This window comes from Schistocerca cancellata, chromosome 3 (assembly GCF_023864275.1).
Source record: "Schistocerca cancellata isolate TAMUIC-IGC-003103 chromosome 3, iqSchCanc2.1, whole genome shotgun sequence".
Lineage (NCBI taxonomy): Eukaryota > Metazoa > Arthropoda > Insecta > Orthoptera > Acrididae > Schistocerca > Schistocerca cancellata.
This window is the reverse complement of record NC_064628.1, coordinates 495918240-495944917: the sequence shown is the minus strand read 5'-3', so window position 1 is coordinate 495944917 and position 26678 is coordinate 495918240. Positions and strand designations below refer to the sequence as shown.

The 26678-nt window shown below is 44.6% G+C and overlaps 1 non-coding gene across 1 annotated transcript; it reads left to right on the top strand.

Moving 5' to 3' along the window:
- Positions 1–21053: 21053 nt before the first annotated feature.
- Positions 21054–21126, top strand: Trnaa-cgc (transfer RNA alanine (anticodon CGC)). Its single transcript has one exon. It is a non-coding gene; the product is annotated as a tRNA-Ala (tRNA).
- The last annotated feature ends 5552 nt before the right edge of the window (positions 21127–26678 follow it).

Below are 26678 nucleotides of genomic sequence, written 5' to 3'. Positions count from 1 at the left end.
CGTAAGCGACTTGTAATTCTGTATTCCTGAATTTGCATAAAGATTTTTGTACTTCCTTCTTTCATCGATCAACTGAAGTATTTCTCCTGTTAACCGTGGTTTCTTCGCAGTTACCTTCTTTGTACCTACATTTTTCTTCCCAACTTCCGTGATTGCCCTGTTTAAAGATGTCCAGTCCTCTTCAACTGAAATGACTACAGAGCTATTCCTTATCGCAGTATCTATAGCCTCAGAGTACTTCAAGCGTATATCTTGATCCCTTAGTACTTCAGTATCCCAGTTCTTTGCTCACTGATTTTCCCTGACTATTCTTTTAAACTTCAACCTGCTCTTCATCAACCACTAAATTGTGATCTGAGTCGATATCTGTTCCTGGGTACACTCTTGCAATCCAGTATCTGATTTCGGAATCTCTGCGTGACTATGATTTAATCTAACTGAAATCTTTCCGTATTTCCCAGCCTTTCATAGGTATACCTCCTTCTCTTGTGCTTCTTGAACAGAGTATTCGCTATTAGTAACAAATTTATTACAGAACTCAATTAGTCTCTCTTTTTCTCATTCCTAGTACCAAGCCAGTATTCTCCTGTAACCCTTTCCTCTGCTCCTTTCCCCACAACTACATTCCATTAGATTTCCACCTCCCTTTACGTACTGAATTACCCGTTCTGTCTCTCCATCTTTGGCTTGGGACGTTAGCATGTACATTTGAACTATTGTTGTCGGTATCGTTTTGCTGTCGATTCTGATGAGAATAACCTTACCACTGAACTGTTCTCAGTAACTCACTCGCTGCCCTAACTTCATATTCATAACGAATCCTACTCCTGTTATCCAATTTGCTGCTGCTATTGGTATTACTCTATACTCATCTGACCAGAAACCTTTGTCTTCTTTATATTTCACTTCACTGACCTCCACTTTATCTAGATTGATTAGTATTTCCCGTTTCAGATTTTCTGGTTTTCTAGCTTCCCTAAGACGCTCGAAATTGACATTCCAAGCCCCAACTCTTAGAACGTTACCTTTTCGTTGGTTATTCAGTCTTTTTCTTATGGCCACCTCTCCCTTGACAGTCCCCTCCTGGAGATCCGAATGGGGGACTAATCCGGAATCTTTTGCCAGTGGTGAGATCATCACGACGTTTTTCAGTTACAGGCCACACGTCCTGTAGTTACACATTATGTGTCTTTAATGCACTGGTTTTTATTGGCTTCTGGATCCTCATACCGTTGGTCATTACTGATCCTTTCATCTTTAGGGGTAATTTCCCATCCCAAGGGCAAGAGAGTGCCCTGAACCTCTGTCCACTCCTCTGCCCTCTTTGACAAGGCTGTTGTTAGAACGAGGATGATTTCTTATCCCCGAAGGCTCTGACCGCCATTATTGATCATTTTTTATTCAGAATTTAAGCGGTGGTGTGATTCAAAACCGGGACTGAGATCGTTTAGATTACTAATTAAAGATGCCACCCCTAGATCATAGGTACATTTCCTAACAATTGGTTGCTTCCAACTGGTCTTTGACATTCTCCACAACCTCTGCCACCCTGGTGATAAGGCCACTACCAGGAAGGATTACCATGTCCATACTGACATTGTCAGTCCAGTTTCCATCCCTGACAACCAGTGGTATCTTTTAACTATCCTTCATCACTTCAAACACTGACCAGAGGCGACACCAATTCCTGCCATCTTGGCTGAAACCATGGCATTAGTATTCATAAATAAGTGGATTGCTCGTGCTGGTTCCCTGCGCAGCATCACCATGGATTTCAGAAGGCAATCTGGATCTCAGTTGTTTAACGAGCCTGCATGACTCTGTGGCATTCATTGTCACTGCACCACTGCATACTACCCAGCCAGCAGTGGTATGGTCGAGCAATGGCATCACACTCTGAAGGCTGCCCTACTTTGCCAAGACACTAAATGGTCTATTGCACTCGCCATCGTCCTTCTCGACCACTACACCATTCTCAAAATGGATCTCAACGCCTCAGCAGCAGAGTTATCTATGGTGAGCCCCTTCAGATACCTGAAGAATTTGTTGGATCCTCTGAAACCAATTCTCCCTCTGACATTCTTGACTTTGAGGATGGGTTGCACTTCCTTAATGCATGCATCTATCTTCAACTTGCCTCATAGCTTGGTATCCCATCTTCATTCATTCGTACACATTTGGCCACTGCCACAGATGTAATGGTCAGCATTGATGGGGTCAGGCCTGGTATCCAACCTCTATACTTCGGTCCTCATAAGATTGTTAGGTGAGGTCACAGTACCATGGAGGTTGTCATCAATGGAGACACCCACAGTGACACTGGGCTATATAAAGCTGGCCTAGAACTTCCCACCTGTGTCCAACTCTATGCTCTCCAGTCAGAAAGCCACAGCATCACCAACACCACTTCTCCAGCAGCAAGCACATTCACTTTGAGTGAGAAGTACTCATGCAAACCCGTTCGCCTCCATGGCTTCCACTCTCTGCTCCTCCTGGGTGGTGGAGGGGTTTCACCGCCAGCACAGTTAGTCAAGCTGTGGGCTTACACCGTTGGCCACAGTCCAGTGCTGCTAGTACGTGAAAGCACTAGCCCACTTAGAAATATAATACAGGACCCTAACGGCAGAGTTTGTGTGTGTGGCGTCTAAAACCTATCCATTGTAGTGTCGTCCCAATGTGGGTCTAATTCTGGGAGCTTAACAGGATTATGCAGCAGAAAAAAGTAATGTGTTCCCTCCGATGCAAATTCACTGGATCCATATATAACTAAACACACAGACACACGCTGGTTCCTTATGTGTGCTGTGATGGTGTCGTGATCTGTAGTGGTCGCCTGTACGACGAGATATGATAGGGTTGCAGTGGTCGTTTGAGCAACAGATTGTGCAGTGTCGATAGTGAGTAGTCACTTGTGCGAAGGAATTTATTGCAATTTCAGCGGTCACTCGAGCGATGTGTTGTGTAGTGCATCAGTGATCCTCGTGCGACGGGGTATGTCAGTGGGTGCAGCGGTCGCCTGAATGACAGATTGCTTACAGTATTTTTCAGCTGTCTATCCTGCGACTTTCCCTGTATGGCAACTAAATGATCATCCTCGTGACAGACGTTTAAACAGATTGTGGTCGTTTCTGTAACTAGTTTCTTGTACCAACAGTGCTATCAATAAATGTTAACTTCACGGGCCATTGTGTCCCGGAACACGCCTGTTGCACTCAATACAAAAATTATCACAAAAGTTCTGAGTCCACAGAAGAGATTTGGTTGATGTCATCAGAATTTTTGGTTTTGTTACATTGGTACTTTTTGTGCACTAACTAATCTAATTCAAGTGCCAACTTATTTATCACATACTTATGTTGATGCAGTTTTTTAAGGTAATTGAGTTGTGTGTATAATGGTCAAATGGATAAACAGAAACGCTGTCCCATCACAAAGTCGTACAGGTTAAAGAATGAATTTTCACTCTGGATTTGAAATTTTCTGGCAGATTAAAATTGTGTGCCTGACCAGAACTTGAATTTGATCGGTGAGTAACGATTTTGGACCGTTATCGACAAATTGGAGTTGATCTGTTTTCACGTGTTGTTACGGGCGAAAACACATGGTCGTCCTACAGAACCAAAACAAGAATCAGTGCAATGGCGAAATTATATTCGCCATAAATTAAAAGAAAATTAATCAGAGCCCTTACTAGAGTCACCGTTTTCTCAGACGATAAGGACGTTCTTTTCTTTGATTTCATGGAACAAGGATTTACAGCTACACCGATCGTGTACTATTAAGTGCTCACCAGCGATTAGCTCGTCTTGAACTTGAAACAATGGCTTGGTTACAACAGTGTGAATATGACAAGGACCCGTAGCCCACTGTTTCTAATGTTTCTATTCCCAGGGGGAGAACTTCTATGCAGAGAAGTTGTTGAAGCTAGTCCAACGTTACGAAAAGTGCTTACAATGGAAACTCCCAATCGCACCCCTCTCAGATTTAGTGGTTAAGATGGCCCAGTGAATAGCCCGTCAAAAACTCAACACAGATCAACCACGAAAACAGCAAGAACTGCGAAAAAAAAGCAAAATAGAAACAGCGAACGGTCCAAGCTGAAAAGGGCAATATTGAAGACAGATTAAAAGTCACCGCGTCGTGGTAAAGTGAATACGTTATTGGGTTGCGAACCAGGCGGATCGTGTTCAAACCTCCCATCTGCCATTTACTTTCTTTTTTTTTACGACATTATGAACTGTCCGTCCGGTCATTGAAATGTTTGTTCTCTTTCTGTAGTCTTGGCAGTTGACATACTATGCATTGGTTACAGAGTCCGAGTCATATGGTAAGAAGACGTTACCGTCGCAAATAAACATGGCGAATAGTGAGAGCAGGCGAGATACCACATAGACGTCTCACAGAAATGAAAACAACAAATGAAGGGGTGTGGATTATGTTACAATAAAGGAATTCAGGAGTTAAAACTTCCAAAATGGAACACAACTTCAAAAACGTTAAAAACATATGTTTTGACAGAGCAGAGAGGAACTGTGTGATTGAGAAACTGTTGCGTTAATTTCTTGCAGCTTATGTGACAAACTATTAAGTTTTGATCATTGCTTTGGTAGTGATCAGATTCACTTTCATACTGACACCTAAATCGAGCACGGAGGCATATCTCATTCACTTACCAAGCGTACAAATTAGGTGCGTCTGTAAGAGATTCCTGTCATATCACACACTTACTATCACTAACGCCCTGTATGGCACACCAGACGTGTTTTCCAGCGAAGGATTCGGTTGACTTGTCTCGTGATCAAAAGTTTGAGGTTCTCATTCGAAAGCCACTTGCTTTCGGCTAGTAGTAAAGCAGTTGTGCAGAATCAAGTATCATTATAGGTCTCTTCCTTACACCTCGCTGTTGCAAACGGACGTTATGCCACAACGCATACACAAATTTGAATACAGCGAAGAGAGGAGGAAAAAAAAACTTGGCTCGAGAGAGTTTTAAACCGAGTCCTCCCGCTTGGATGGTCAACACCGTAACCAGTTAACCACAACTCCGTTGCCCTTGCAGATCTTGTCCTTGGACCGTTCACTGTTTCAATTTTGCTTTTTTTTTTCACAGTTCAGTACACCTTCTTCCTGTTTTCATGGTTGATCAGTGTTCAGTTTTTTAACGGCCTGTCCACTACGCAATCTTATCACCAAATCTGAGGGAGATGCAATGGCAAGTTTCCGTTGTCTGAAGTAAACTGTGATACACAGAAAAGTTAAGCAGGTTTGTAGGAAACTGAAACCAGAGATAAAAGCTTTTTCTGCCGAATACGTTCTTTTTAAAGAGCAAATGGCCTTTCTTTTGAATATGCCCCATACTCCGAGCTAACGTTGAAGTGGAACCCCCCCTCGGTGCAAGATGATCGTATCAACGCGTTGCACTTGCAGGCATCGTGGCAGCGGAGCAGCGGGCGGACTGAGCACAAAGGACTCCACGGGATCCGGCCGCTGTGCTCGAGTGGTTCTAGGCGCTTCAGTCCGGAACCACGCGGCTGCTACGGTCGCAGGTTCGAAACCTGCCTCGGGCATGGATGTGTGTGAAGTCCTTAGGTTAGTTAGGTTTAAGTAGTTCTAAGTCTAGGATACTGATGACCTCAGATGGTAAGTCCCATAGTGTCCCATAGCCATTTGAACCATTTGAACTCCACGGGAGAACTTAGCGAAATGCTAGGCTTACCTGGAAGTGAAGTCACAATGGCGTCTCGCTCGATGCAACATACTCCATATTGGTTTCGTCGTATTTCGCTGTTTTTGTCTTATACTCGTATCTTGCAGTATGCCGTTCAAGGCACCAGCATTTAAGCGATCTATCACAAGCATATCAGTCTCGGTACGATTTATTATAATTAAACTTCAGTTAATGATGAGTCACTGGTAAAAGCCTGCAGGAGATACTAAGAGGAACATCACTGAAGTTGAAAGTTGCAAGTCTTTGGCATAGCGTAATGGTGAAGGACTTTGATTATGGGATCGAAGGTTTCTGTCCTGTTACGTGCTATTTTTTTCTTAGCGTTTTAATGCATTCTGGAAGATTTTAATGAATATAAGAAAACTATATTCTGCAACATTGAATGTTATTTACGTATAACAGCATGCTCTCTCAAGAACGAGTTTCTTCAATTTCGTGACTTTCATCTGATTAGAAAACGATGTATGAAATTGTTGTTCGTTTCGCTGTGAGTGAAATGAACAGCAATACCGTTTATATCCATTTCTTGTCACAAATACACTAAAAGACCAAAAAAAGGATGACACACAACGTAAGATTATCCGAATCGGACGGAAATCGGTAGATGTGATATACGTGTACAGAAAAATTGGACGGTTTATTCAAGAGAAAGAGCTTCACAGTCTGAGCAAGCCAATAATACTTTGGTCCACCTCTGACACTTACGGAGGTAGTTATTCGACTTGGCATTTGTAGCATCATTGCCACAGATACTACTACAACGCCGCGCCAACACAAGGTTGGCAGCCCGTCGTCTGCCGAGCACAGCGCACTCCAGCGGGCTGTGCAGCTCGACGGAACTGGAGTGTGCCCCGTCCACTTCTTAGCTAGATTTCAATCTAGAGAGACGCACTTTCATAATCGGCCCTCAGCCAGTTCTGTTTGCATTGATTCTCTGAGGGGGGCCCATCAGGCTTAGTCCCTGAGAATATGTTGTATTACTTCATGGTATTCCATGTTTCGAGATTGTTAGTTCATAGTCGCAGCTGCAGTCCTACAAACTATTGAAGATAAGTAATTTTCATTGCACTATATGTTTCTTGAATAATAATCCTTCTCTCTAACAGTGTTCCCTACCGCATATTATTGCAACCTGGACTCCAACTTCTATCAACTCGGCCTCCTACTTATTTGCATTTAGTAACGAGCTGAAAACACCCACGCGTTTTGTGCCTCTAAACAGTGAGACACAATAGCATTGATTGATGGAGGCATTGAACGCCCTCCTGACGGATATCATACAAAATTCGGTCCAATTGGCACTTTCGATCGTCAAAATCCCGAAATGGTTGGAGCGCCCTGCCCATAATGCTCCAAATGTTCTCAATTGTGGAGAGCCAATGGCCTTTGAGGCCAAGGCAGGATTTGGTAAGCATGAAGACAAGCAGTAGAAACTCTCTCCGTGTGCAGGCAGGCATTATCTTGCTGAAATGTAAGCCTGGGATGGCTTGCCATGAGTGGCAACGAAACAGGGCATTGAATATCGTCGGTGTACCACTATGCTGCAAGGGTGCCGCAAATGACATTCAAATCGGTCCTGCTGTGAAAAGAAATGGCACTGCAGACTCCACTCCTAGTTGTCACGTCATATGGCAGGCGACAGTCAGACTGGTATACCATCATCGTCCGGGGTGTCTCCCAACGCGACTTCGGCCTGGTATCGCAGTGACTGGAGTACAATTGTCTTCGAAGTGGGCCCTGGAGACGCCCCAGACACCGTGGGATACCCACCCGACTGCCGCCCGCCGTACAGCCTGACAGACGGTGGTGATGATCTCGGGTGGCATTTATTTTCGTAGTAGGACCTGTTTGGTTGTCATCTACATCTACATTTGTACTCCGCAAGCCACCCAACGGTGTGTGGCGGAGGGCATATTACGTGCCATTGTCATTACCTTCCTTTCCTGTTTCAGTCGCGTATGGTTTGCGTTAAGAATGACTGCCGGAAAGCCTCCGTGCGCGCTCGAATCTCTCTAATTTTACGTTCATGAGCTCCTCGGGAGGTTTAAGCAGGGGGAAGCAATATATTCGATACCTCATCCAGAAACGCACCCTCTCGAAACCTGGACAGCAAGCTACACCGCGATGCAGAGCACCTCTCTTACAGAGTCTGCCACTCGAGTTTGCTAAACATCTCCGTAACTCTATCACGCTTACCAAATAACCCTGTGACGGAACGTGCCATTCTTCTTTGGATCTTCTCTATCTCCTCTGTCAACCCGACCTGCTACGGATCCCACACTGATGAGCAATACTCAAGTATAGGTCGAACGAGTATTTTGTAAGCCACATCCTTTGTTGATGGACTACATTTTCTATGGACTCTGCCAATGAATATCAACCTGGCACCCGCCTTACCAACAATTAATTTTATATGATCATTCCACTTCAAATCGTTCCGTACGCATACTCCCAGATATTTTACAGAAGTAACTGCTACCAGTGTTTGATCCGCTATCATACAATCATACAATAAAGGATCCTTCTTTCTATGTATTCGCAATACATTACATTTTTCTATGTTAAGGGTCAGTTGCCACTCCCTGCACCAAGTGCCTATCCGCTGCAGATCTTCCTGCAATTCGCTGCGATTTTCTAATGCTGTAACTTCTCTGTATACTACAGCATCATCCGCGAAAAGCCATATGGAACTTTCGACACTATCTACTAGGTCATTTATATATATTGTGCAAAGCAATGGTCCCATAACACTCCCATAACACTCGCCAGAGGTTACTTTAACGTCTGTAGACGTCTCTCCATTGAGAACAACATGCTGTGTTCTGTTTACTGAAAACTCTTCAATCCAGCCACACAGCTGGTCTGATATTCCGTAGGCTCTTATTTTGTTTGTCAGGCGACTGTGCGGAACTGTATCAAACGCCTTTCGGAAGTCAAGGAAAATGGCATCTACCTGGGAGCCTATATTTAATATTTTCTGGGTCTCATAAACAAATAGAGCGAGTTGGGTCTCACACGATCGTTGTTTCCGGAATTCATGTTGATTCCTACAGAGTAGATTCTGGGTTTCCAGAAATGACATGATACGCGAGTAAAAAACATGATCTAAAATTCTACAACAGATTGACGTCAGAGACATAGGTCTATAGTTTTGCGCATCTGATCGACGACCCTTCCTGAATACTGGGACTACCTGTGCTCCTTTCCAATCATTTGGAACCTTCCGTTCCTCTAGAGACTTGCGGTACACGGCTGTTAGAAGGGGGGCAAGTTCTTTCGCGTACTCTGTGTAGAATCGAATTGGTGTCCTGTCAGGTCCAGTGGACTGTCCTCTGTTGAGTGATTTTAGTTGCTTTTCTATTCCTTGGACACTTATTTCGATGTCAGCCATTTTTTCGTTCGTGCGAGGATTTAGAGAAGGAACTGCAGTGCGGTCTTCCTCTGTGAAACAGCTTTGGAAAAAGGTGTTTAGTATTTCAGCTTTACGCGTGTCATCCTCTGTTTCAATGCCATCATCATCCCAGAGTGTCTGGATATGCTGTTTCGATCCACTTACTGATTTAACGTAAGACCAGAACTTCCTAGGATTTTCTGTCAAGTCGGTACATAGAATTTTACTTTCGAATTCACTGAACACTTCACGCATAGCCCTCCTTACGCTAACTTTGACATCGTTTAGCTTCTGTTTGTCTGAGAGGTTTTGGCTGCGTTTAAACCTGCAGTGAAGCTCTCTTTGCTTTCGCAGTAGTTTCCTAACTTTGTTGTTGAACCACGGTGGGTTTTACCCGTCCCTCACAGTTTTACTCGGCGCGTACCTGTCTAAAACGCATTTTACGATTGCCTTGAACTTTTTCCATAACCCTCAACATTGTCAGTGTCGGAACAGAAATTTTCGTTTTGATCTGTTAGGTAGTTTGAAATCTGCCTCCTATTACCCTTGCTAAACATATAAACCTTCCTCCCTTTTTTATATTCCTATTTACTTCCATATTCAGGGATGCTGCAACGGCCTTATGATCACTGATTCCCTGTTCTGCGCTTACAGAGTCGAAAAGTTCGGGTCTGTTTGTTATCAGTAGGTCCAAGATGTTATCTCCACGAGTCGGTTCTCTGTTTAATTGCTCGAGGTAATTTTCGGATAGTGCACTCAGTAAAATGTCACTCGATGCTCTGTCCCTACCACCCGTCATAAACATCTGAGTGTCCCAGTCTATATCTGGTAAATTGAAATCTCCACCTAAGACTATAACATGCTGAGGAAATTTATGTGAAATGTATTCCAGATTTTCTCTCAGTCGTTCTGTCCCTAATGCTGCTGAGTCTGGAGGTCGGCAAAAGGAGCCAATTATTAACCTAGCTCGGTTTTTGAGTATAACCTCCATCCATAATAATTCATAGGAACCATCCACTTCTATTTCACTACGGGATAAACTACTACTAACAGCGACAAACACGCCGCCACCGGTTGCATGCAATCTATCCTTTCTAAAAACCGTCTGTGCCTTTGTAAAAATTTCGTCAGAATTTATCTCTGATCTTCAGCCAGCTTTCCGTACCTATAATGATTTCAGCTTCGATGCTTTCTATCAGCGCTCGAATTTCCGGTACTTTACCAACTCAGCTTCGACAGTTTACAATTACAATACCGATTGCTGCTTGGTCCCCGCATGTCCTGACTTTACCCCGCACCCTTTGAGGCTGTTGCCCTTTGTGTACTTGCCCGGGGCCATGTAACCTAAAAAACCGCCCAGTCCACGCCACACAACCCCTGCTACCCGTGTAGCCGCCTGCTGTGTATGGTGGACTCCTGACGTATCCAGCGGAACCCGAAAGCCCACCACCCTATGGGGCAAGTCGAGGAATCTGCAGCCCACACGGTCGCAGAACCGTCTCAGCCTCTGATTCAGACCCTACACTCGGCTCTGTACCAAAGGTCCGCAGTCAGTCCTGTCGACGATGCTGCAGATGGTGAGCTCTGCTTTCACCCAACTAGCGAGACTGGCAGTCTTCACCAAATCAGATAGCCGCCGGAAGCCAGAGAGGATTTCCTCCGATTCATAGCGACACACATCATTGGTGCCGACATGAGCGACCACCTGCAGACGGGTGCACCCTGTACCCTTCATGGCATCCGGACGGACCCTTTCCACATCTGGAATGACTCCCCCCGGTATGCACACGGAGTGCACATTGGTTTTCTTCCCCTCCCTTGCAGCCATATCCCTAAGGGGCCCCTGCGGCAACTTTACAGCACAGCGTTGCGTCAACGATATTCTACGCCTCGTTTTGTTACCCTTCATTGCAAGCCATCCTCAGCTTACATTTCACCAAGATAATGCCCAATCGCACATGGTGAGAATTTCATCTACATCTACATCTACATGGATTCTCTGCACAGCACATTTAAGTGCCTGGCAGAGGGTTCATCGAACCACCTTCAGGATTATCTATTATTCCAATCTCGTACAGCGCGTGAAAAGAACGAACACCTATATTTTTCCGTACGAGCTCTGATTTCCCTTATTTTATCGTGGTGATCGTTTCTCCCTATGTAGGTCGGTGTCAACAAAATATTTTCGCATTCGGAGGAGAAAGTTGGTGATTGGAATTTCGTGAGAAGGTTCCGTCGCAACGAAAAACGCCTTTCTTTTAATGATATCCAGCCAAAATCCTGTATCATTTCTGTGACACTCTCTCCCATATTTCGGGATAATACAAAACGTACTGCCCTTCTTTGAACTTTTTCGATGTACTCCATCAGTCCTATTTGGTAAGGATCCCACACTGCGCAGCAGTATTCTAAAAGAGGACTGGCAAGCGTAGTGTAGGCAGTCTCCTTAGTAGATCTGTTAGATTTTCCAAGTGTCCTGCCAACAAAATGCAGTCTTTGGTTAGCCTTCCCCACAACATTTTCTACGTGTTCCTTCCAATTTAAGTTGTTCGTAATTGAAATACCTAGGTAGTTAGTTGAATTTACGGTTTTAGATTAGACTGATTTACCGTGTAACCGAAGTTTAACGAATTCCTTTTAGCACTCATGTGGATGACCTCACACTTTTCGTTATTTAGGGTCAACTGCCACTTTTCGCACCATTCAGATATTTTTGCTAAATCGTTTTGCAGTTTGTTTTGAGCCTCTGATGACTTTATTAGTCGATAAACGACAGCGTCATCTGCAAACAACCGAAGACGGCTGCTCAGATTGTCTCCCAAATCGTTTACATAGATAAGGAACAGCAAACGGCCTATAACTCTTCCTTGGGGAACGCCAGAAATCACTTCTGTTTTACTCGATGAATTTCCGTCAATTACTACGAACTGTGACCTCTCTGACAGGAAATCACAAATCCAATCACATAACTGAGACGATATTCCACAAGCACGCAATTTTACTACAAGCCGCTTGTGTGGTACAGTGTCAAAAGCCTTCCGGGAATCCAGAAATACCGAATCGATCTGAAATTCCTTGCCAATAGCACTCACCACTTCATGTGAATAAAGAGCTAGTTGTGTTTCACAGGAACGATGTTTTCTAAACCCATGTTGACTCTGTGTCAATAGACAGTTTTCTTCGAGGTAATTCATAATGTTTGAACACAATATATGTTCCAAAATCCTGCTGCATATCGACGTTAACGATATGGGCCTGTAATTTAGTGGATTACTCCAACAACCTTTCTTGAATATTGGTATCACCTGTGCAACTTTCCAGTCTTTGGGTACGGATCTTCTTTCTCTTGTTTTACCGATTTCCATCCGATTCAGAATTTTTTGCCTTTCGCGGGCAAGTGCTCTACCAACTGAGCTACCGAAGCACGACTCACGCCCGGTACTCACAGCTTTACTTCTGCCAGTACCTCGTCTCCTACCTTCCAAACTTTACAGAAGCTCTCCTGCGAACCTTGCAGAACTAGCACTCCTGAAAGAAAGGATATTGCGGAGACATGGCTTAGCCACAGCCTAGGGGATGTTTCCAGAATGAGATTTTCACTCTGCAGCGGAGTGTGCGCTGATATGAAACTTCCTGGCAGATTAAAACTGTGTGCCCGACCGAGACTCGAACTCGGGACCTTTGCCTTTCGCGGGCAAGTGCTCTACCAACTGAGCTACCGAAGCACGACTCACGCCCGGTACTCACAGCTTTACTTCTGCCAGTACCTCGTCTCCTACCTTCCAAACTTTACAGAAGCTCTCCTGCGAACCTTGCAGAACTAGCACTCCTGAAAGAAAGGATATTGCGGAGACATGGCTTAGCCACAGCCTAGGGGATGTTTCCAGAATGAGATTTTCACTCTGCAGCGGAGTGTGCGCTGATATGAAACTTCCTGGCAGATTAAAACTGTGTGCCCGACCGAGACTCGAACTCGGGACCTTTGCCTTTCGCGGGCAAGTGCTCTACCAACTGAGCTACCGAAGCACGACTCACGCCCGGTACTCACAGCTTTACTTCTGCCAGTACCTCGTCTCCTACCTTCCAAACTTTACAGAAGCTCTCCTGCGAACCTTGCAGAACTAGCACTCCTGAAAGAAAGGATATTGCGGAGACATGGCTTAGCCACAGCCTAGGGGATGTTTCCAGAATGAGATTTTCACTCTGCAGCGGAGTGTGCGCTGATATGAAACTTCCTGGCAGATTAAAACTGTGTGCCCGACCGAGACTCGAACTCGGGACCTTTGCCTTTCGCGGGCAAGTGCTCTACCAACTGAGCTACCGAAGCACGACTCACGCCCGGTACTCACAGCTTTACTTCTGCCAGTACCTCGTCTCCTACCTTCCAAACTTTACAGAAGCTCTCCTGCGAACCTTGCAGAACTAGCACTCCTGAAAGAAAGGATATTGCGGAGACATGGCTTAGCCACAGCCTAGGGGATGTTTCCAGAATGAGATTTTCACTCTGCAGCGGAGTGTGCGCTGATATGAAACTTCCTGGCAGATTAAAACTGTGTGCCCGACCGAGACTCGAACTCGGGACCTTTGCCTTTCGCGGGCAAGTGCTCTACCAACTGAGCTACCGAAGCACGACTCACGCCCGGTACTCACAGCTTTACTTCTGCCAGTACCTCGTCTCCTACCTTCCAAACTTTACAGAAGCTCTCCTGCGAACCTTGCAGAACTAGCACTCCTGAAAGAAAGGATATTGCGGAGACATGGCTTAGCCACAGCCTAGGGGATGTTTCCAGAATGAGATTTTCACTCTGCAGCGGAGTGTGCGCTGATATGAAACTTCCTGGCAGATTAAAACTGTGTGCCCGACCGAGACTCGAACTCGGGACCTTTGCCTTTCGCGGGCAAGTGCTCTACCAACTGAGCTACCGAAGCACGACTCACGCCCGGTACTCACAGCTTTACTTCTGCCAGTACCTCGTCTCCTACCTTCCAAACTTTACAGAAGCTCTCCTGCGAACCTTGCAGAACTAGCACTCCTGAAAGAAAGGATATTGCGGAGACATGGCTTAGCCACAGCCTAGGGGATGTTTCCAGAATGAGATTTTCACTCTGCAGCAGAGTGAAAATCTCATTCTGGAAACATCCCCTAGGCTGTGGCTAAGCCATGTCTCCGCAATATCCTTTCTTTCAGGAGTGCTAGTTCTGCAAGGTTCGCAGGAGAGCTTCTGTAAAGTTTGGAAGGTAGGAGACGAGGTACTGGCAGAAGTAAAGCTGTGAGTACCGGGCGTGAGTCGTGCTTCGGTAGCTCAGTTGGTAGAGCACTTGCCCGCGAAAGGCAAAGGTCCCGAGTTCGAGTCTCGGTCGGGCACACAGTTTTAATCTGCCAGGAAGTTTCATATCAGCGCACACTCCGCTGCAGAGTGAAAATCTCATTCTGGAAACATCCCCTAGGCTGTGGCTAAGCCATGTCTCCGCAATATCCTTTCTTTCAGGAGTGCTAGTTCTGCAAGGTTCGCAGGAGAGCTTCTGTAAAGTTTGGAAGGTAGGAGACGAGGTACTGGCAGAAGTAAAGCTGTGAGTACCGGGCGTGAGTCGTGCTTCGGTAGCTCAGTTGGTAGAGCACTTGCCCGCGAAAGGCAAAGGTCCCGAGTTCGAGTCTCGGTCGGGCACACAGTTTTAATCTGCCAGGAAGTTTCATATCAGCGCACACTCCGCTGCAGAGTGAAAATCTCATTCTGGAAACATCCCCTAGGCTGTGGCTAAGCCATGTCTCCGCAATATCCTTTCTTTCAGGAGTGCTAGTTCTGCAAGGTTCGCAGGAGAGCTTCTGTAAAGTTTGGAAGGTAGGAGACGAGGTACTGGCAGAAGTAAAGCTGTGAGTACCGGGCGTGAGTCGTGCTTCGGTAGCTCAGTTGGTAGAGCACTTGCCCGCGAAAGGCAAAGGTCCCGAGTTCGAGTCTCGGTCGGGCACACAGTTTTAATCTGCCAGGAAGTTTCATATCAGCGCACACTCCGCTGCAGAGTGAAAATCTCATTCTGGAAACATCCCCTAGGCTGTGGCTAAGCCATGTCTCCGCAATATCCTTTCTTTCAGGAGTGCTAGTTCTGCAAGGTTCGCAGGAGAGCTTCTGTAAAGTTTGGAAGGTAGGAGACGAGGTACTGGCAGAAGTAAAGCTGTGAGTACCGGGCGTGAGTCGTGCTTCGGTAGCTCAGTTGGTAGAGCACTTGCCCGCGAAAGGCAAAGGTCCCGAGTTCGAGTCTCGGTCGGGCACACAGTTTTAATCTGCCAGGAAGTTTCATATCAGCGCACACTCCGCTGCAGAGTGAAAATCTCATTCTGGAAACATCCCCTAGGCTGTGGCTAAGCCATGTCTCCGCAATATCCTTTCTTTCAGGAGTGCTAGTTCTGCAAGGTTCGCAGGAGAGCTTCTGTAAAGTTTGGAAGGTAGGAGACGAGGTACTGGCAGAAGTAAAGCTGTGAGTACCGGGCGTGAGTCGTGCTTCGGTAGCTCAGTTGGTAGAGCACTTGCCCGCGAAAGGCAAAGGTCCCGAGTTCGAGTCTCGGTCGGGCACACAGTTTTAATCTGCCAGGAAGTTTCATATCAGCGCACACTCCGCTGCAGAGTGAAAATCTCATTCTGGAAACATCCCCTAGGCTGTGGCTAAGCCATGTCTCCGCAATATCCTTTCTTTCAGGAGTGCTAGTTCTGCAAGGTTCGCAGGAGAGCTTCTGTAAAGTTTGGAAGGTAGGAGACGAGGTACTGGCAGAAGTAAAGCTGTGAGTACCGGGCGTGAGTCGTGCTTCGGTAGCTCAGTTGGTAGAGCACTTGCCCGCGAAAGGCAAAGGTCCCGAGTTCGAGTCTCGGTCGGGCACACAGTTTTAATCTGCCAGGAAGTTTCATATCAGCGCACACTCCGCTGCAGAGTGAAAATCTCATTCTGCAGAATTTTTTATTTTGTCATAGAGTGTATTTGAATGTTTTCCTCAGACCATGTCGCGATTTTCGACGGTGTGGCACGCAGGAACTTTAGAGGACAGCTTAAATTGCTGCGAGTGAAATATTTTTCTGTTGTTTCTGTGATTTCCAAGGGTCCACTCACCCACGGGAGAAGCTGGTGTCAGTGTCGCACTCGGTTTACTTGAAATGTGCTGCAAGGGATGTACACATAATTTTTACGTCACTTCTGAGTAAGCCAAGCGTGTAAACAGCTTCTCCCGTAAACGGTCAGAAACACTCTCATCAGACGTCGTCTAGTGAAAACAGAGCGCACTCAGTGATTAATAGCACTGTAGTAATTTAATCATTAATTTTTAAAAATGTCTCATACGTGAATAATAGATGCAATAACTCATATTGCTCATAACTTTAGTACACGCTTTAGGCAATACCTTTGTTACATTTTAATACCACACAATATGATGCGTTTAGCCACTTCTCCACTTCTCCACTACCCAGCATCCCTGACTCATGAATCTATACGATGCGGAAGAGATTTAGTAATATATAGTCTTTCAGAGGAAATAGTAAATATTATAGGAGGTAGTAGTACAGACTAATTCGAGTAGTTCATTGCGTGTAACATGTGTCCATTTTTTATTGTGTACAGAGATACATGTTAGAACGTAACCCAAACAAAAATTCACAGAAAGTGTTAAGCAACAGCAAAGTTGATTTTCATAAATTCGACCTCCAGCTTCAACAAATTTTCAAATTCTCGTGATAACGCCGTCTTCTGAGATCATCCTGGCGTTCTTTTATGGGAGAAACATTATTGATAGTCCTAACGATCAATTAGTTTCTTATGTTTACTTCTTCTTTCAAGGCCTCGCTATTCAAAGAGCGCCATAGCCAAAAATCTAAAGGGAGAAACTATGGAGATTTTGGTACCAAGGAAAGTTACTATTTCTGTCGGTGCAGCTTCCGTGGAATGTTACGTTTGGATGATGTGTAACCTGACGATCAAAAAGTGCAGTAATGTTGGAAGAACGTACCCATCCTCATAGCCAAACAAACGGCTTCCCATAATGCTGGAAGCTCATTTTCAAGAAAGTCGATCGGAGGGCTTAGTAGGACATTGCAGTACGATAACACAACAGGTCCAAGCAGCTGATTGTCTACCCTACCACACTACGCATTTACAGGGAATTGTTCTTGAAAATGTGTCTCCACAAAGGCCTCTGGATTTTCTTTGGGCTACCATGTGAGTTACGAATGTTATTGATACCGTCACGAATGGAACTGTCTTCATCAGTAAACAGTAGCCATGGATTACTCGGTGATTTGAAATAAGAAACGACAAAATGCCAACCGCCTACCTTCATCACCTTCTAGAAGCGGTTGAATCCGCTGCAAATGGTAAGACAGAGGGCGCGTACCTAATGTACGTCATATTCTTGCATATGGAAATCCGATATGTGCAGACAATCTGTGTGTTATTGTTGAACCTCTACATTCTGTCAACTGAATAATGTCTTCTAGTTTATCAACAGACGAAATATGACTGCTGCACATTGAACCAGTCTCATGCAGTTTAGCGACGAAACATGAAAACTCTCTTGAATCTCATACTTTGCGGTTATTAAGTCACTCCTCCAAAGGTATGGTATTCTGCCCGTTGACCTAGACTCATAAAATTTGGCAATATGCAAGGTTTCCCACTTAAAGTAAAGGAAAAAATCGGGAAATTATTAATTTGTAATCATATTAAATAATTTTTTTGCCATTTGTTGTCCGTCTATTAAGTCCCCTTTTTCTCAGGAACCTATCGTGGAAACAAGTTGAAATTTATCTCAAATACTAAGTACTACGGTCACTCGGTGATGCTTAAGTTTTTCACTTCTAAGTCAATGCCATCAAAATATACGGCCGTATAAGTCACTTATTTTGATACCCGCTGGCTCAGTCATCAAACTATAAATGTACTATCTGTATACATGCCGGGCCTGGTAGTTTGAAGCTAAAACACATGCCTGGAAACCGAAAGATCATATCGTCGAATCTCGGATAGATCACGGGTTTTTTAGTTCTCCTTTTAACCTACCCTTCACCTCCCAGCGATGTGAGAAGTGGCCAGAAACGACACGTGGTTCGTACCCCACGTTAAACTGTAGCTTTCCCCGGTTGGCTACCAGGGTTAGGTTAGGGAACGCAAGTTGCATCCTATAGAAAGATTTGTACCGGGCCACAGAGTCATACGAAATTCTTATTATTATCAGTATATATAATTAAGTTAATACGGAATCCTCCTCGCTCTTGTCCGGTTTTTTCATTTATAAATCTGGCAATGATCATTAACCGATCGACTACTAATCATTTGTGGCAGTTTGCAACTGATACAGTTAAAACAGATATTTTTAAATATACATTTCAGTATGTTGCAAAATATCATTCGTCTTTTGCAGTGCCAAAAGCAGTAAAACATCCTAAGATGTAAAATACCAATTAATAACTTTTCGTACTTAACGCCCATGGCTTTTCTAGTTTTTTCGTCCTGATACAAAAGATCACTTGGTAGGCACTCAACGGTAAACAAAACTCTGTAACTGACCGACCTGACACACTTTTTCTGTCTCTTCGATTTCTGTTCGTTAGGCCTCTGTCTCGAGATATCTCCGCTCATCCGTAAGTAAAACATCTAATACTCTTATCTTATCGAACGATACGCCCTGCAGGAATGAACCTGATATCATGTGAAGAGAGGAGCGAGTCATCATAACAATATTTTCATTCTAAAGATACAGTCTCATGCATACTCAGCTATTGTTAATAAGATACTATAAGCTAAGGTCATAGCACACCTGACTACCTTAGCAACGATACGTTTATTAAAGAGAATGTCTTGAATGTTGCTTTTAAAACACAGAGACATTACTATGCAATGGAATCTAACGATAGTTACCTTATAACATGTGTCTGATGTAATGATTGCGTGCAAGCATTACATTCTACGATGTCTACATCTTTACAATAAAAGCTGGATCTGCCTGTGTGTATTGGTTTCGTGGACCTCAGTTCTACCCATGTTACGTGTCTACCTTCACACGAAGTAGTTACGCTTTTGACTGGTGTTAGAAATTGGTGTCGTTCAGGGGAATTGGCACACTTGACTGAATTTACAGTCGACCACTACCTTAATATATTAACAAGCTCCTCGCCAGGTGGTAAAGGCTCAAAGGTTGTCTACCAGCCGCTGTGCCATCCTCGGTCTTAGGGCGTCATAAGGATGGAGTACGAAGGGCATGTGATCAGTACACCGTTCTCCCGACTTTCCAGACCGTGGATCCGCTACAGTTCAGTCAAGTAGCTCCTCAATTGGCATCACGAGGCTGGGCGTATCCTGTACCAGTCCTCCAACGATAGAAAAATCCTTAGTAGCACTGGGAATTGAACCCAGATCCCCCACATGACAGCCATTTACACTGACCACTCGGCTAAAGAGGCACAGAGTACGAGATTAATTCTGATGGGGATTCTGAATATCCTGAACAATGTACATCACAAGATCCAGAGTTTCTTCCAAACATATCATCAACGGATGATTCACAAAAATTGTCTCAAAATGAGTTAAGTGATCTTATTAGGGATTTGGAGGTCTCTAAAGCTAAGGCTGAGATTTTAGCATCAAGAGTGCAGCAGCACAATTTTCTAGAAAGCAATGTAAATGTTTCATTCTACCGCAGAAGAGAGCAACAATTCACTCCTTTTCTTAACATGCAAGATAGTCTTGTGGCATGTGTAGACATAAATGTTCTAATGAAGGCTCTCAGAATTAATTACAATCTTGACGAGTGGAGACTCTTTATTGATTCGTCAAAGTTGAGCTTAAAAGCAGTGCTTTCACATATTGGTAATGAACTTCCTTCTATTCCAGTTGGGCATAGTGTGCATATGAAAGAGTCATACAAAAACATGAAAATTTTACTAGAAGTTACCAAGTATAATAACTCTCAATGGCAGATTTGTTCTGACTTGAAAGCGGTGGCACTTCTATTAGGTACGCAGTTAGGGTGTACTAAATACTGCTGCTTTCCATGTGAATGGGCTAGCCGAGCTCGTGCATCTCATTACAGTAAACATGACTGGCCCACCAGAAAATCTCTTCAACTAGGTATAAAGAACATTAAGAGTGAACCTCCAGTAGACCCTAAAAAGATTCTGCTCCCGCCCTTGCACATCAAGTTGGGTCTCATGACAAACTTTGTTAAGGGAATGAAGAAATATGGTGAAGAGTTTAAATACTTAAGGCAAAAATTCCCTTACTTATGTGATGCCAAAGTAAAGGAGGGCATCTCTGTAGGGCCACAGATTTGAGAGCTTTTTACTGACCATACTGCCGGCCGTTGTGGCCGGGCGGTTCTAGGCGCTTCAGTCCCGAACCGCGCTGCTGCTACGGTCGCAGGAACGAATCCTGCCTCGGGCAAGGATGTGTGTGATGTCCTTAGATTAGTTAGGTATAAGTAGTTCTAAGTCTAGGGGACTGATGACCTCAGATGTTAAGCCCCATAGTGCTTAGAGCCATTTGAACCATTTTTTATAGTGGAAGCTCGTGCAATTTGCTGTACTGAGTCTGATCCATTTCTGTATCAGGTATTAGAGGTGCCCTAGCATCGCGATCGGGACAAACGACCGAGCGAGGCGGCACAGTGGTAAGATACTGCACTCGTGTTCTGGGGTATGGTGGTTTAAATCCCTTAGGTTCCCATATTTCGCTTAAGCCAAATGCTGGAATCTACATCCACAGTTACATATACAGAGAGTCCCAGGAGGAATTGTCAGCATTCAGGGATATGACAGGAACGCTCATTTGGAACCAAAAACTTCATGTGGACGTATGCCCTGTTCCGAATGTTTTCCACATTACACATTTAATGAGCATTTGTGTTTGGACTAGCAGCTTGCACGTATGTGTACTACCCACCTATCCTCTTTGACACCGAGCGAGGTGGCGCAGTGGTTAGCGCACTGGACTCGCATTCGGGAGGACGACGGTTCAATCCCGTCTCCGGCCATCCTGATTTAGGTTTTCCGTGATTTCCCTAAATCGCTTCAGGCAAATGCCGGGATGGTTCCTTTGAAAGGGCGCGGCCGATTTCCTTCCCCATCCTTCCCTCACCCGAGCTTGCGCTCCGTCTCTAATGACCTCGTTGTCGACGGGACGTTAAACACTAATCTCCTCCTCTTTGACATTTTATTATAAACCCAACCAGCCTCGTTACGTTCAGCTTTTTTGCTCGGTATATCTTTCTGTCATTACAGTAGACCATTGAACACGCAGTTGTCCAGGTATGTAGCGAGTGAAGTAATGAGAGGGATTGAGGACGTATCAAAGAGAAGCATCGGTTAATTGTATTTGTGGACACGCTGGCTAACAAAGAATAGACAGATACTAGCTGAGTATCTGGCGTTGCACAGATATGTATTTATTCCAGTCATCTATTAGTCCAACTCTTATTTCCCCCTTTGTCTGTCCACCTCCTTCTTCAACTTCTCCCTGTCCATCTGTTCCTATTCCCACTCACTGTCCATCTTCTTCGTCCCCCCTCTGCCGGTTCATCTCCTCCTCTTTCCTTCCTCTGTCCATCACCTTCTCTCTCCTCTCTCTGTCCATCTGATTCTCTTCTCTTTCTCTATCCATTTCTTCCACTCCCTCTAGCTGTTCATCTTCTCTTTTCTCCTCTCTCTGCTTAATCCTTCTCCGCCTATCTCAGTCCATCTCTTCCTTTATCCTTTCTCTGCCCATCATCTCCTCTCTCCCTCTCTCTCTGTTCATCTCTTTCTCTTTCCTTTCTCTGCCCATCTCCACCTCTCTCCTCTCTCTATCCATTTGTATCTCCCCTTTCTCTCTGGTCATCTCCCCCTCCCACTGTCTGTGTGCATCTTCTCCTACCACCATGCTATCTATTCACGTCCTTCCCTACCGTTCTCTTTCAAACTTATCACTCTCACCCCAACAGAACGCTGATGGTTCTTATCCCCATAGTATTCTTTTCCATTTGTAACTAATATGTGTTCCAAATTTGGCTGGAAACGTTCCAGGTGTTTAGAACGAGCTTTTTACCCCATCCTTTGCCTGCATATGTCACATACACTCATGTTCAGAAAAAACAGAACATCATGAACGACTAGAGATAGGACGTTCATTAGAATGTTCTGCAGAAATTATTAGTATGTGTCCTGTTGCCTAATAGGCACGGGGTCCACATGGGCTCTGATAACTTGTTCCATGGGTGATGGCATCTGCGATGATCAGCACTGGGTCACAGCGCTGCACCCATCGTTCACCATATCCCACACATTTTCGATTGGCGACAAGTCTGGTGATCTGATGGGTCGGGGCAAAAGTATGACATCCTGTGACACCAAGAAGGCACGTATTCGCGCAGCAACATGTGGTCGTGGATTGTCTTACTGGAAAATGGCGTCTAAGGAGTCGTGTAGAACAGGTATGGCTACGGGTCGCAGGACGTCATTCACGTTGGTCATACTGGACACAGTGCCCTTAATGCGCACCAACTGTGATTTGTTGTTATACCCATAGGACCGTCACCATAAGGCCTTGATGCTGGATTCTTCCGAAAACACTATCTGATGACATTCCTGTCCCCAGCGACGTCGTCTAGAATGTTTCTGTAGATTTTTCAAAGGTAGGCAGAGAATTGGACGACGCGCACTAACCCATACCGTAATGAACGGCGACGGAGTGTCACCCCTGAGAGTGTACGAGGTGTTACACTGTTCCATTGTTGTGCCAAGGCCGAGGAGGACGCAGACCTGCCCTGCAGTGCCACTCGAACGAGGTTTCTATCTTCTTGTGGGGGGGAGGGGGGGGGGGAAGGGGGCTGGGTGATGCGACCTGACCCATTTGTCGCGTTTTGAGGCCTTCCGTGAACCATTCTGCTCAAACCGGTTACGCTGCCGAAACACTTCGTCCCAGACGAGCAGTAATTTTCCGAATGGGTACATTACATTCTCTCGTGCCAATAACGCGCCCTCTGTCAAGCTCAATGATTTGACGGTACGGTTCGCGCATACGCGTGCGAGCCATCCTGCACGTCTGCTCAAGTCATATTGTTGCATTACCTTCGGTTTATAGCGACAACGAGAGCGGCAGGCATATTTTACCCACAGGTGGTGTTGCACCGCCATTTCGAAGTTGACCTTGAACCTGCGGACCGACATGTTTCAAATGATAGTCATTTCTAATGTATGTGCCCTGTTAATATAAACGTTCTATCTCTAGTCGTTCAGGGTGTTCTGTTTTTTCTGAACATCAGTGAATATTTCGCATACATTTAACATATTTTTCACGTATCTGAACACAGGTTTCACCTGTACCTCGAGCGAATTTCACCCTACACTTTCAATTTCACACAGCTTAATTTTGTGATGTCGCAACTCTTGAACCATGGACTGTAGAATGATATCATTTTACAGGTACATCCAGCAGCTACTGCCTGCGAAATGTGTTGTGAATAAAGTCAATGGTAAAGAAATGATGATGCAGTTTTCCCGAAATTTCAGTGTTTATGACATCATACCTCCTGAAGTATGTGTCGCAAAATGATACATATTTCATCTACATCTACATACATACTTCGCAATCCACCATACGGTGCGTGGCGGAGGGTACTCGTACCACAACTAGCATCTTCTCTCCCTGTTCCACTCCCAAACAGAACGAGGGAAAAATGACTGCCTATATGCCTCTGTACAGCCCTAATCTCTCTTATCTTATCTTTGTGGTCTTTCCGCGAAATGTAAGTTGGTGGCAGTAAAATTGTACTGCAGTCAGCCTCAAAGGCTGGTTCTCTAAATTTCCTCAGTAGCGATTCACGAAAAGAACGCCTCCTTTCCTCTAGAGACTCCCACCCGAGTTCCTGAAGCATTTTCGTAACACTCGCGTGATGATCAAACCTACCAGTAACAAATCTAACAGCCCGCCTCTGAATTGCTTCTATGTCCTCCCTCAATCCGACCTGATAGGGATCCCAAACGCTCGAGCAGTACTCAAGAATAGGTCGTATTAGTGTTTTATAAAACTCCGAAGTACTGGGGGATGCCGCTGGACAGAATACTATCTTTTAAAGAGCACCTAACAAAGACTGCTGAAAAATTAAAGACAAGAAACAACATTATTCAAAAGCTCTGTGGTACTACCTGGGGAGCAACGGGCTCCACTCTCCGCTCCTCTGCTTTAGCAATTGTATTCTCGGCTGCCGAATACTGTGCTCCGATTTGGCTAAACAGCCCACATGTAAAAAAGGTGGATGTCCAGTTGCATAACACTCTAAGGATGATTTCTGGAGTAATTAAACCCACTCCAACGCAATGGCTCCCAATATTAAGCCACATCCCGCCGCCGCACCTGCGACGTACTGACGCCCTTGTACGTGAACACAAAAACATCATGGGAAATCGGGGCCTGCCAATCCACCAAGACATGGAGGCTGCAAACACTAATAGGCTTCGATCTAGGAACCCGCCAACAAGAACAGCAAGGAACTGTGTACAAGAAGGTTTCAGCATCACAAACGCATGGTCTGAAAAATGGAACGCATGGCAAAATCATAACATGCCTTGCATCACACAAAAGCCACCTGGTTTTGACCTTCCACGCAAAACGTGGTCCACTCTAAATAGGATTAGAACTCGTAAGGGCAGATGTGCTTACTCCCTGTATAAATGGGGTAAAATACCATCCCCTCAGTGTGGCTGCGGAGAAAGTCAGACCATCAGCCACATTGTTGAAGAGTGTTTCAGAAGAGCCCATAATGGGAGCCCCGACGACTTCCTGCTTGCAACTCCAGAGTCGATAGATTATATTAATAGACTTGATGTTTGTTTGTAATCCGTAAACTTTGTTATATTAGTAATGTTGGCTTGCAATTATTAACGTTTGTTATATTAGTGATTTGTCTGATTGTTTCTTACGTGTCTGTATTGCCATACAATAAATAAAAATAAATAAATAAGCGGTCTCATTTACAGATGAACCACATCTGCCTAAAATTCTACCAATGAACCGAAGACGACTATCCGCCTTCCCCACAACTGCCATTACATGCTTGTCCCACTTCATATCGCTCTGCAATGTTACGCCCAAATATTTAATCGACGTGACTGTGTCAAGCTCTACACTACTAATGGAGTATTCAAACATTACGGGATTCTTTTTCCTATTCATCTGCATTAATTTACATTTATCTATATTTAGAGTTAGCTGCCATTCTTTACACCAATCACAAATCCTGTCCAAGTCATCTTGTATCCTCCTACAGTCACTCAACGACGACACCTTCCCGTACACCACATCATCGTCAGCAAACAGCCGCACATTGCTATCCATCCTATCCAAAAGATCATTTATGTTGATAGAAAGCAACAGCAGACCTACCACACTTCCCTGGGGCACTCCAGATGATACCCTCACCTCCGATGAACACTCACCATCGAGGGCAACGTAATAGGTTCTATTACTTAAGAAGTCTTCGATCCACTCACATATTTGGGAAACAATCCCTTATGCTCGTACCTTAGTTAGGAGTCTGCAGTGGGGCACCGAGTCAAACGCTTTCCGGAAGTCAAGGAATATGGCATCCGTCTGATACCCTTCATCCATGGTTCGCAAGATATCATGTGAAAAAAAGGGCGAGTTGCGTTTCGCAGGAGCGATGCTTTCTAAAGCCGTGCTGATGCATCGACAACAACTTCTCTGTCTCAAGGAAATTCATTATATTCGAACTGAGAATGTGTTCGATAATCCTGCAACAAATCGATGTTAAGGATATTTCTAGGTACATTCGGCAGGATATGTGAATACTGCCTGCAAAATGTATTGCGACAGGATTTATAAATGATGTGGCAGTTTTTCACGCATCTCAATATTTGACGTCTTATCTCCTGAATTATGTGTCTGGTTAATTCAGCGACAGATCTGCAAATTGTGTTTCGAATAGATTCAGTAGTAAATAAGTAATAAATTAAAAAGTCACTCATGATGCGGCAGTTTTTCATGCATGTCACTGCTTATGACTTCCTATCTCATTCCTTGATTCAGTAGCATATGTGAATACTTTCGGTGAAAAGTGTTGTGAACAGAGTTAGTAGCAACTACATAACAAATTTAAACGTCTTGCATGATGCGGTAGTTGTTCATGCATCTCATTTTCTTGATCACTTATGTCCTAAGCTACGTGTCATACAATGATATAATTTTGTTGGTAGATTCGTGGTATATGAGCAAAATGTGTCGCTAGTACGTGTAGTAGTAAATAAATAATAAATTAAAACGCCATACTTCATGCGGCAGTTTTAATGTATGAACAGCGAAAATGCGAGATAAACTTTTCTCCTTTCACGATTTTGTGGTGGCTCTCAGCGAGAAAAAGTTTTGTAAAGGTTTAAATTAACGTGTCAAATTTGTTCCGAATCACTGAGTGTTCTCATTCTAAAATACTAGATGACGAAAGTATAGCTACTCACGCATCATTGGTTACACTGCTCTTTTACCCCCACTCACATCGTTTTGGTAAGTAAGTGGTTCTTACCCATATAGCAATTA